We start from the raw sequence: 12,633 nt of genomic DNA, 5'->3' as shown, positions 1-12,633 counted from the left end.
CACTCTCTCAGAGGAGGAGTCGACCTTTGGAAGATCATATATAAGAAGCAGACAGAGGCTCACTCAGGAGTTCAGATGAAAAGATTGAGAGGGGAGCGTCAGTTCAATTCAGAAGAAGGCAAGCTCGAGGGCCAAAGGGCACTCTGGCACAGACACAGGAGCACTTTGGGAGATATGGAAGCCCACAAGCCCACTCGCAGAGGTGGAGTCAGATTCATTCCATTTTCCACCTTTGTGCTGGCTGGAGGCTGAAGGACAAACCTTTGGATTTGGAGACATTTGGAGCAAGCCTTGGAACCAAGCAGAGAGATAGGCCACCAAGAAAACTAACCGGCTATTTTGGAGGAAACAAAAAACATCTGAACTTTTATCACCTGACTGCATTTGGAGTGATTATTACTCTTAACTGAAACTAAAGCTGCCTCCAGAAAACCTCCCCAAGAAACCTGCTCCCAGAGAGAACCATTATATTTTAAAGAAGAGAACACCACACTTTCATGAATTAAGTAGGATTGATTCAAGCCTTTCCCCTTTCTTTGATTTAGAACATAGGTGGTCATGAGCTCCCTAACTTCTCAAGGAGGTAAGAACCCCAAAAGAAGGTGATCACGCCTTTCCTGACTGTTCAAAAAAGAAGTGAAAACACCAGAAAAAGAAGGTGGTCACACCCTCCCTGACATCTCAGGAAGGGAGATGAAAACAGCAAAGGAAATGAAGAATCAAATCAGATTAGCAGGTTTCTAAAGGGGCTCACTCTTAAAATAGGTATACATAAATCCATCAATATGGGAGACATTACACATAATTACTTAAGCACATAACAATATAACACAGGCTAGTAGTAATGTAACAACATGAATCAACATGAGAATTTATACACATCCATAAGTCCTAGAAATAGTCCAAAAGGAATCCATTGTCCATTAGTTCATGTGCCAGGAATCCAATAGTTCCTGTTCTGCAATAGTCTCATCAAATTTTTTTCATCTCAAGGAATCCAATGATTCCTGCTGGTTTTCAAGAACTGAAAGCTGAAGATTTTAAGTTCTTTTAACACTCTCATTGTCAGCCATGCTCTTTCAGTGTCAGATGTTTCTTAAATCTTCTCCTTTGTTTTGAGTTTTTTCTCTTTTCTGTTTCTCTCTGATGGACAAGGCAATACAGCTCTTGGCACCCATCTGATTCCTTCTCCACCTGTAGAGATACAAGCAAACCCTCTTCCCCAAGCAGTTAACCTATCTAATTCCCTTCTATTTACCACTTTTGGGATTTCTCCTCATCATCTGGCAATTACATTGGAGCCGATTGCACTGGACACTGCCCTGTTGGGTTAAAAAAACCTCTATTATCTCCAACTGTAATCTCTTTCTGCTATCTGACTATTTTTAGGCTGATTGATCACATCAGAGTCCTGATCTTGTAAAGACTCTCTGGGTGTAACCTCAGCTGCCATCATGCCCCATCTATCTTTTGTATATCTTGGAGCTGGGCCCTGCCTCTCATTTCTCTGGGCCAGTCTACATTCTGAGGCCCAGTGAAAGCCTCGGTTGCATTTTGGACATGGGGTTTTGGGTTTTATTCTCTCAGCCTGTCCTCTCACTCTATTTCTATATCTACACTGAGCTCTCAAATGTCCAACTTTTCCATAATGAAAACATCGACAAATTTCTCTAGAAGTCCCTTGCCAAGAAGGACCCTGTCTTCCCATGTTCATCATAGTTTGGGTATAATAAGCATTTGTGCCCACTGTGGCACAGCATCTTATGATCTCCTCTAAAGGAGCATCTTTGTCTGGTCCCCATATAATTCTTTTGCAAACGTCATTGGCATTTTCCTTAGGCAGATGTCTGGTCATTATTTCTGTAGCTGCATTATCTCCAGTGGTTCTTATTACAGCTGTTTGAAAACATCCCAGAAAATCAGCAAAAGGTTCATTGGGACCTTGCTCTATTTTTGTGAAGGCTTTACATCCATCTTTTTGTCCAGGGAGAGAACCCCAAGCTTTTATTGCAGCCTTGGAAATTTGCTCATACACTGTTATGGGATAATAAATTTATTCTTAATTCTCTCCATGCTGATTTTCACCAGCTAGTTGGTCAAAAGTGATTTGTCCAATAGCTCTTGTCTGCCTATTGCGTTGGGCTTGAATCCTACATAATTCATGAAACTCCAAAAGCCACGATAAATTTTGTCCAGATTCTAAACATGTTCTAGCTATGGATTTCCAACCATTTGGGGTTAAGATTTCATAAGACAAATTATCTAGTAACAGCTTAACATAAGGGGATGTAGCCCCATGAAGAGCGCAACCCTTTTTCAAATCTAATTTTTTCCAAATTAAAAGGAGTGCATTTTCTCTCTTTTTGACCTGAAGAGTCAAACTTTTCAATCACAGGATATGCATGTATAAAATCAGATATATCTTCTCCTTCATTTTTTGCCTTAATTAATGCCTTTTGTAATCTTGTCACAGGCTCCTTAATAGGTGGTTCTGATTGCATTACTGCCTCTCCCCCTCTTTCTTCTCCTCCATCCATGAAGGGTTAATTGAAGGGAGGGTCATGAGATGTGTGATACTTCACAGCAAGAGAAATTAGATCATTCCACATTGTACTTAGTACACATATTGTGTACTAAGTACACAAATTGTACTTAACTCCATTCTTATCTGATTCTTCCTCCTTTTCACCTAGTTTAGTTGGCACCTCCCCCTCTTGCTTTCTTTTTTCCTTATTCTAACACTTATAAAATTTCCTAAACCCAGTTGTATTAAATTATCTGTATTAAGTATGTCTTTTGAAATTGAATCAGGTTCATTTTTATTGTAGAATTGACAAAGATCCTCTCCTACTAATTTCCACTCCTCTAGATCCAATTCTTTTTCCATAGAGAAACAAGGACATATGTGCTTTACAATTTCTAAAAGTTCAAGATCTGCTGCAAACTTATAATCAAACCTTGGCTTTTCATAACCTTAACAATGCTCTCTAAACATTTTCCTTGAACAGAAACAGAAGGCTGTTTTCTAAACATCTGTCCCAACTTAGCTGAAATTCTACTTTAACTCTCTTAACAAAATTTCTTTGTTGTACTCACCCTAATTTCTGGGTTGAGGAGACTTTTCCACTGGATTCAGGATCAGAGGCTTTTCCACTGAGATCAGAGTCCTATCAGGGCACCAAAATGTGGTGTTCTCTTCTTTAAAATATAATGGTTCTCTCTGGGAGCAGGTTTCTTGGGGAAGTTTTCTGGAGGCAGCCTTAGTTTCAGTTAAGAGTAATAATCACTCCAAACACAGCCAGGTGACAAAAGTTCAGATCTTTTATTGCTTCCTCCAAAATAGCCCAGTTAGTTTCTCTCTGCTTGGGTCCAAGAGCTCCCTCCAAATGTCTCCAAATCCAAAGCTTTGTCCTTCAGCCTCCAGCCAGCACAAAGGTGGAAAATGGAATGAATCTGACTCCACTTCCAAGAGTGGGCTTGTGGGCTTCCATAATTTTCCATTGACTTTGTAGTATGGGCTTCTCCCAGTCAGTCCTGTAACAGTCCTCAGATAATCCATATTCTCAAATAATGCATATTAACTGAAGGAAGTGAGGGAGTACAAGCAACTGAGATGGCAAATTAAAACAAATAAACAAAAAAAAACCCCTCAGTTTCTTCAGAACATTTAAAGGTTAACAATCTTGGAATTCCAGGAGAATGCCTTGAATTGCATTTTTGATTTACTGGAGACCCTTATTTCCCAAAAGACATTAACAGTCATTCTCCCCTGTTATTACACAGATATATATTCATAATCTTGCATTCCATGAGTTTGCCTTGAATGCATTTTCGATTTAGTGGATACTCTCATTCTACCCTCAGTTAGTTAGCTATGTCCTTATTCATTTAAAGGACTGAGACTGCCTATTCTACTATTCTGTCTTTTCCCAAAAGACATTAACAGTCATTCCTCCCTGTTAAATGCAGATATTATTCTCTAAAATTTGGCAGGGCTTTCTTTCAGTAGGTTTTTGTGAAACTCCTGGTGAGCTCTTGGGGTTACAAAAGTGCTCAATCTCAGCAACCGTAGACCACAATTCATTATTCTCATTTTGTTGAGTGAGGGATAGATCTCTTTCAGTTCAACCCCAATTCATTCCCTATAGGATTTCTTCAAAGGTAAATTGAATTTTGAGGAGATACCCTACTACAAGTAAGGGAAGGCTTATATTACCAATTAGAAAGGTCTGAGTGGTTATTATCCTTTCCAGTATGAAGGGAGAACCAAAATTATATCACAATGTTGGAGACAGATTATAGAATATATTCACTATGGACTGATGGAAGCAATACAAGCTCAGGAGGTTTGATTACAGGTGGGGCACAAATAGTCCTTATGAACATTTGGACATGTGATGGCTCTAAATTTATACATCTCATGTTTCTTTTGAGCTACTGCCATTCTACCTTCCTCATAGAACCCAGGGACAACCCAGTTCACAGAACACAGGGACAACAGAGCTGGAGACCTAAAAGATACTCTAAGGCAGTGAAAGCTCTTTGGGAGGTTTGGAGTGAACGCATCTAGATCTTTGCTTGCTGGATGACCAAGGCAGTTCATTCTCTAATATTTTCCACTCATGCCCCTTCCCTGAAGGTGTTCATAGATACACAGTGTTTACATTTAAGGTTAGGGTTAGAGTCAGGAATTAGGGCTAGAGTCCGGAACATAGCTTTTTCTTTGACCAGTGTGTTCTGCCTCAAGGCCAGAACTGACTCCCAGCTTGGGCTGCTGCCAGGCTTAGTTTTCCAAAGGCCTCCAGGAATGGAGCTAATTCTCAGAGAAGCCAATGCTATTGTCCCTTCTGAGCCCACCTGTGTGAAGATCGTTTGGTGTGAACATCTGGTGTACACACCATTTCACTACCTGTAATAATACCCACTGTAGGAAACCCAATGGGTAACCCTGAACAATCTCTTCCTTTGCAAAAATATCTAATGTTGATTAGAACAAGGTGGAGGCTTCTAGGGGTAAACAAAGCAAAGGTAGTGAGATATCTCCCAGGAGCAGGAGCTCACTCCCTTCTGTGGTGCAGATACATGTGAAATTCAATCATTTTCCTGGAGAGGTAACAATTTAGCTGCATCTTGGAGAAGCAGAGTATCAGTATCCAGAGATAATAAAGAGGCAGGAAGTGTTAGAGTCCATTCTAAGAAAGAGGAACACTATCAATCAGTCCATCAATATTTATACCATGCCTACTAGGTGCCAGGACTTCCATTGAGTGCTGGTGAGGCCAAACGGGCAGAAGGCAAGTTTTTGTGTTGCTCCTTCCAAAGCTCTTAGTCTAATGGTGGAGATACTACATCCACAACTCTACTGAACCATGCTACATACAGGAGAAATTAGAAAGTCCACAGTGGAAAGTGCTAGGATTAAGATGGATGGAAAAAGGCTGCCTGCTAAAGGTGGGATTGATCTGGGGGTTGAAGGATATAAGGGAACCCAGGAGGAAGAAGGGAGGTGAGATACATCCTGGGTATGGAGGGACAGCCAGAAAAATTGTCCAGAGTGGGAAGATGAATGATCTTGTGTGAAGAACAGCCAAGAAACCAATGGCACTGGACCAAAGAGTTCATGGGGAAGTGTCATATAGAGAACACTGGAAAGGGCAGGGGAAGGGAGAGGTTCTAAAGGGTGTTGAATGCTACAGAAGGGAATTGATACTGGATCCTGGAGGTGACGGGGAGCCACAGGAGTTTATGGAGTCCAGAGGTGGGAAGGTGGGATGACATGGTCTGCCAAGTGTGAGCAAAGTCACAAAGATGAGGAAATCAGAATGAATTCACGGCATGTGAAGATGTCTACATTTCCAGAGTCATTCAGTCCATGATCCAGGGAAGCTGAGATAAAGCTAGACTTCTTGCCTGTGGAAGGGGAGAAAGAGGGTTCTGGGGCAGGAGCTCCTGGGGATGGGGAGTCTGTTCTTTCTTCTAGGACATGAAGAGCCAGTAAATCTTGAATTGAATCTTTCTTCTTTCTTCCAGGACATGGAGAGCCAGCAAAGTAATTGAAGCTGGAAAGTGAACCATTTACTGTGATAATTTAAGCAAATGTGTCCCTCTGACATGCTTCAGCAATCTCCCTGCTTCACAGAATAGAGCCTCTCAGAGCTTCCAGGCATCTTGGGCACCATGTTGGCTTCTGCCTACTTCTCCAGAATCTCCTCCCCAACAGCCCATTGCAAGCAGGCCTCCAAGGAGAGGGCACTCACTCCTTTCTAAGGCTATCCATTTCATTTTGCATATCAGGAAGTATGATCATATATACAAGGTCCCCAGAAAGTCAGCCCCAAATCTGGGATTTGACTCTCATAACCTGACACTTCTTAGAGGTGTGAGCCTGGCTCAGGATTTCCCTTTACTAGTCTTACTTTTCTCATCTGTAACCTGCCATCTCGGGGAGGGAGTAGGGGAAGGAGGGAAAAGATGGAACAGAAGGTTTTGCAAGGGCCAATGCTGAAAAATTACCCATGCATATATCTTGTAAGTAAAAAGCTATAATAATATAAATAAATATTACATTATATTAAAAAATGAATGCCCATGACTGAGTAGTATCCCCTTTCCTAGCTGAGACTCTAAACAGGGGTAATTCAGTGAAAATCAGAAGCCTGGATAAAATCCAAGCCCAAGGCATTCAGTATCATGGGTTCCCCTGTTCCATCCTCTTCCTGCTTGATCTGTGTTTAGACCCTATATGCTGAAGCTTCAAGCAATTAAAGTCAGGATTAAACAAGACCTGGCAATTACAGAAAGAGAGAGGAAGGAAGGGAGGAAGGGAGAGACAGTGACATAGAAAAAAAGAGAAACAGAACAAGTTTGTAATATAATACTCAAAAAGATAAAAGACATGGACTGATAACTACAAATAATTCACTATATATTTAGGTATAAAGCTAAGTATAATTCTATAAAAGGAAAAATGGATCATTATTGGAATAGAGGATACATTTCTGTAATAAAAAAAAAATCAGAGCAAACTAGGAACTTTGGACCCCAAACTAAAGATCAAGAGAAATCTAGAAAGGTAAAAGTATTTTGAGTAATTGGAAAGGACTTCATGAAATGATAAAAGTAACAAAAAGAAAGGAAACATATGTCTCTTCAGAACTGCAATGTCTTCAAAGGGAATACATGGAATTTAGGAGTTTTAAAGTGTTCCTGAAGGTGGATTAGTCCGGTGTTGGGGATAAGAACTCACTATTTGACAAAAATTGCTGGAAAAAATGCAAACTAGTATGGCAGAAACTAGGCATTGACCCACACCTAATACCATAGATCAAGATAAGATCGAAATGAGTTCATGGTCTAGACATAAAGAATGATATCATAAATAAATTAGAAGAACATAGGATAGTTTACCTCTCAGACCTGTGAAGGAGGAAAGAATTTGTGGCCAAAGAAGAACTAGAGATCATTATTGATCACAAAATAGAAATTTTTGATTATATCAAATTAAAAAGCTTTTGTACAAACAAAACTAATGCAGGAAATTTGATAAAATCCAACATCCATTCCTAATAAAAACACTTGAGAGGATAGGAATAAATGGACTTTTCCTTAAAACAGTCAGGAGCATATATTTAAAACCGTCAATAAGCATTGCATAAATGGGGAAAAACTGGAACCTTTCCCAGTAAAATCAGGAGTGAAACAAGGTTGCCCATTATCACCATGATTATTCCATATTGTATAAGAAATGTTAGCCTTGACAATGAGAGTGGAGAAAGAGATTAAAGGAATTAGAGTAGGTAAAGAGGAAATCAAACTATCACTCTTTGAAGATGATATGATGATATACTTAGAGAACCCCAGGGCTTCTACTAAAAAGCTATTAGAAATAATTCACAACTTTAGCAAAGTTTCAGGATACAAAATAAATCCACATAAATCCTCAGCATGTTTAATCACCACCAACAAAATCCAACAGCAAAAGATAAACAAAGGGAAATTCCATTCAAAATAACTGTCGATAGCATAAAATATTTGGGAATCTATCTACCAAAGAAAAGTCAGAAAATATATGAGCACAATTAAAAAAAAACTTTCCACACAAATAAAGCCGATTTTAAATAATTGGAAAAATAGTAAGTGCTATTAGATAGGCCAAGGAGTATAAATGATGACAATACTCCCCTAAACTAATCTATTTATTTAGTGCTATACCCAATCAGACTCCCGAAAATATTTTAATGATCTAGAAAAATAACAAAAAAAATTCATATGGAAGATCAAAAGGTCGAGAATCTCAAAGGAATTAATGGAAAAAAAATCAAATGAAGATGGCCTAGCTATACTTGATCTAAAACTATATTGTAAAGCAGCGGTCAACCAAAACCATTTGGTATTGGCTAAGAAATAGATTAGTTGATCAGGGGAATAGGTTAGGTTCACAAGACAAAATAATCAACTATAGCAATCTAGTGTTTTACAAACCAAAAGATCCCAACGTTTGGGATAAGAATTCATTATTTGAAAAAATCTGCTGGGAAAACTGGAAATTAGTTATGGCAGAAATTAGGCATGGACCACACTTAACATCAATATACCAAGATAAGATCAAAATGGGTCCATGATTTAGGATAAAGAATGAGATTATAAAAAAATTAGAGGAACATAGGAAATTTGGCCTTCAGACTTGTGGAGGAGGAAGAAATTTATGACCAAAGATGAAATAAAGATCATTATTGATCACAAAACAGAAAAATTTTGATTACATCAAAAAAAATCTTTGTACAAAAAAAACTAATGCAAACAAGATTAGAAAGGAAAACAACAAACTGGGAAAATATTTCACAGTTAAAGGTTCTGATAGGGGCCCCATTTAAAATATATAAAGAATTGACCTTAATTTATAAGAAATCGCCATTCCTCCAATTAATAAATGGTCAAAGGATATGAAAGACAATTTTCAGATGATGAAATTGGAAACTATTTCCACTCATATGAAAGTGTTCCAAATCACTATTGATCAGAGAAATGCAAAAAAGACAACTTGAGATACCAATAAACACCTGTCAGATTGGCTAAGATGACAGGAAAAAAATAATGATGATTGTTGGAGGGGATGTGGGAAAAACTGGGACACTGATGCATTGTTGGTGGATTTGTGAAGGAATCCAACTTTCCTGGAGAGCAATCTGGAATTATGCCCCAAAATTATCAAACTGGCATTCCTTTGATCCACAGTTTACTAATGGGCTTATACCCCAAAGAAATACTAAAGAAGGGAGAGGGACTTATATGGGCCAAATGTTTGTGTCAGCCCTGTTCATAGTGGCTAGAAACTGGAAAATGAATGGACGCCCATCATTGGAGAATGGTTGGGTAAATTGTGGTATATGAATGTTTGGAATATTATTGTTCTGTAAGAAAATGACCAGCAGGATGAATACAGAGAGGGCTTGGAGGGACTTTTAATGAACTGATGCTAAGTGAAATGAGAAGAACTAGAATATCATTATAACATCAACAACGATACTGTATGGAAGTGGATTTATTCGACAAAGAGAAGATCTTAACTCAGTTTCAGGATCAATGATGGACAGAAGCAGCTACACCCAAAGAAAAACACTGGGAAAATGAATGTAACCTGATTGCATTTTTTGTTTTTCTTCCGGGTTATTTTTACCTTCTTAATTCAATTCTTCCTGTGCAACAAGAGAACTGTTCGGTTCTGGACACATGTATTGTATCTAGGATATACTGTGACATATTTAAATGTATAGGGGTCGCCACTTGGGGGGGGGGTGGAGGGAGGGGGGGAAAAGTCAGAACAGAAGGGAGGAAGGGGTAATGAAAAATTACCCAAGCATGGGTTCTAAAAAAGTTAAAATACTAATGGGAAAGATTAGGAAGGGAAAACAAAAACTGGGAATACATTTTTTTCAAAGGTTCTATTAAAGGCCTCAATTAAAATATATAGAGAATTGACTCTAATATATAACAAATCAAGCCATTCTCTAATTGATAAATGGTCAAAAGTTATGAACCGACAGTTTTCACATGAAGAAATTGAAACTACTTCTAGCCCTCATATGAAAAGATGCCCAAGTCATTATTAATCAGAGAAATCCAAATTAAGACAACTCCTGAGATACCACTATACACCTGTCAGGGATTGGCTAAGATGACAGGAAAAAATAATGCTGGAATGTTGGAGGGGATTTGGGAAAGCTGGGACAGTGATACATTGTTGATCGAATTTTGTGAGTACATCCAGAATTCTGAGGACCAAGGAACTATGCTCAAAAGTTATCAAACTGTGATGTCCTTTGATCGAGTGTTACTATTGGGCTTATATCCCAAAGAGATATTTAAAAAGGGAAAGGGACTCGTATTGCAAAAATGTTTGTGGCAGCCCTTTTGTAGGAAATTGAATGGATGTCAATCAATTGGAGAATGGCTGAATAAATTATGGTATATGAATGTTATGGAATAGTATTATTCTGTAAGAAATGACCAGCAGGATGATTCCAGAGATGCCTGGAGAGACTTACATGAACTGATCCTGAGTGAAATGAGTAGAACCCATAGATCATTATACACTTTAACAATACCATAGGAGTATCAATTCTGATGGACGTGGCCCTCTTCAGCAATGAGATGATCCAAATCAATTTCAATTGTTTAGTAATAAAGAGAACCAGCTATACTCAGCAAAAGAACTCTGGAAAATGAGTGTGGACCACAACATAGCATTTCCACTCTTTCTATTATTGCCTGCTTGCATTCTTATTTTCCTTCTTAATTCTCTTTGTAAATTTGATTTTTCTTGTGCAACAAGATAACTGTATAAATATGTATACATATATCGTATTTAACATATACATTAACAAATTTAACATGTATGGGACTACCTGTCATCTAGGGGAGGAGGTGGGGGGAAGGAGGGGAAAAGTTGTAACAGAAGGTTTTGCAAGGGTCAATGTTGAAAAATTAATCCATGTTGTTTTGTTAAAATGAAAAGCCATAATAAAAAAAAAGAAAATATTCACGGCCTTGACTATTGATCTATTGAAGAATGAATATTGATCTTCTAGATCTGTGTCAATTTCAAATAGACTTTGAATATCAGAACTTTATTCACACACAAAAAAAATCTCAAATGAAAAGAAAAATGTTATCTAATAGCATTTCTGATTTCCAATGGTTTCTCTCAAACAATTTCTATTCTAATTTTTATTTAGAATTACAATAATAACACAAGCAATAAATTTCAGATGACATCAATTACATTTCCAAATTATTACAAATGAAAATCATTGACCTTATTAGCATTGACATTTTAAAACCACTTTAAAGTTATCAGATATGGAAGAATAACATTCAATTAATGAAATAATAACTATAGCTCTCAGCATATGCCAGGCATTGTGCCAAGCATTTAACAATCATTATATTATATTGATCTCACAACAACAACCTTGGGAGGAGGGTACCATTTTCTTTACAAATCAGGAAACTGGGGCAAAGAGAAATAAGATAACTTGCTTAAAATTTCACAGTTAATACATTTCCACAACTGGAACAGAAGGTGGGGAAAAGGGGTGGCTCAGCAGAGGTTGAATGGCTTTCCCCACCTCCTATTCTCATTCCAGGTACTGTCAGGGGCAACTGGACCTTCCTAGGCAGCAATTGGGCACAGAGCCACTGGGGTCACTGTCAGTGTGTGGCCCTACTATACAGACAATTCAATTCCTACTAATTGGCTATTGCACTCTACTTCCACTAGGTGTGGCAGAATGTAATTTAAAGTTTTCCTAAATTTTAATCTTACTTGAGAACAGAGGGGCTAACAGAGATATGGGATGAAATGTTCTGAATAATAGAGATACATTCATGACTCCAGGTGAAGGGAATGGGGAGGGCAGAGGATCAAATTAATGTACATTGCTTCACCAGGTCATCCTAGTATCAACTTGGCCCTGACTGAAGAAAGAATCCCTGGGAACTCTGACCATGACACTTAGATTCCCAGGACCTAAGCAGCCCTCTCAGTAGGCTCAGGGGACCACTACTTTGCAGCACTTTAATGTATTTTTCCTCAGCCAAAGAACAGAGCTTAGGATTTTGGTTCCCTTTTAGACTTTAGCACTAAAGCATTGCAAGTGAAATGTTCTTTCATTATTGTGGTGTTTTTCTTCTTTAAAATATAATAGTTTTCTGTGTGGGAGCAGGTTTCTCAGGGAGGTTTTCTGGAGGCAGCCTTAGTTTCAGTTCAGATTAAATAATCACCCCAAACGCAGCCAGCTGATAAAATGCAAACGTTTATTTTCTCCTTCCAAAATAGCCCGGTTAGTTTTTCTTAGAGGCCTATCTTTCTGCTTGGTTCCAAGAGCTCTTGCCGCTAGTCCTTTGCCTCTGCTCCCTTCAGCCTCCAACCAGCACAAAGGTAGAAAATGGAATGAATCTCTCTTGCCTTCGAGAGAGGGCTTCTCTCTGAACTGACTTGATGTTCCCCTCTCAAACTTTTCAGCTGAACTAACTCTGACTGACTCACTGAAGCTCTATTCATGCTCCTTCTCTGAGAATGGGATCCGAAAGTGGGATTGTGGGATCCAAGAGTGGGATTATGGGTTTCCTCCC

Source organism: Sarcophilus harrisii, unplaced genomic scaffold (genome assembly GCF_902635505.1).
Source record: "Sarcophilus harrisii unplaced genomic scaffold, mSarHar1.11, whole genome shotgun sequence".
NCBI lineage: Eukaryota > Metazoa > Chordata > Mammalia > Dasyuromorphia > Dasyuridae > Sarcophilus > Sarcophilus harrisii.
This window is presented reverse-complemented; position numbering follows the sequence as displayed.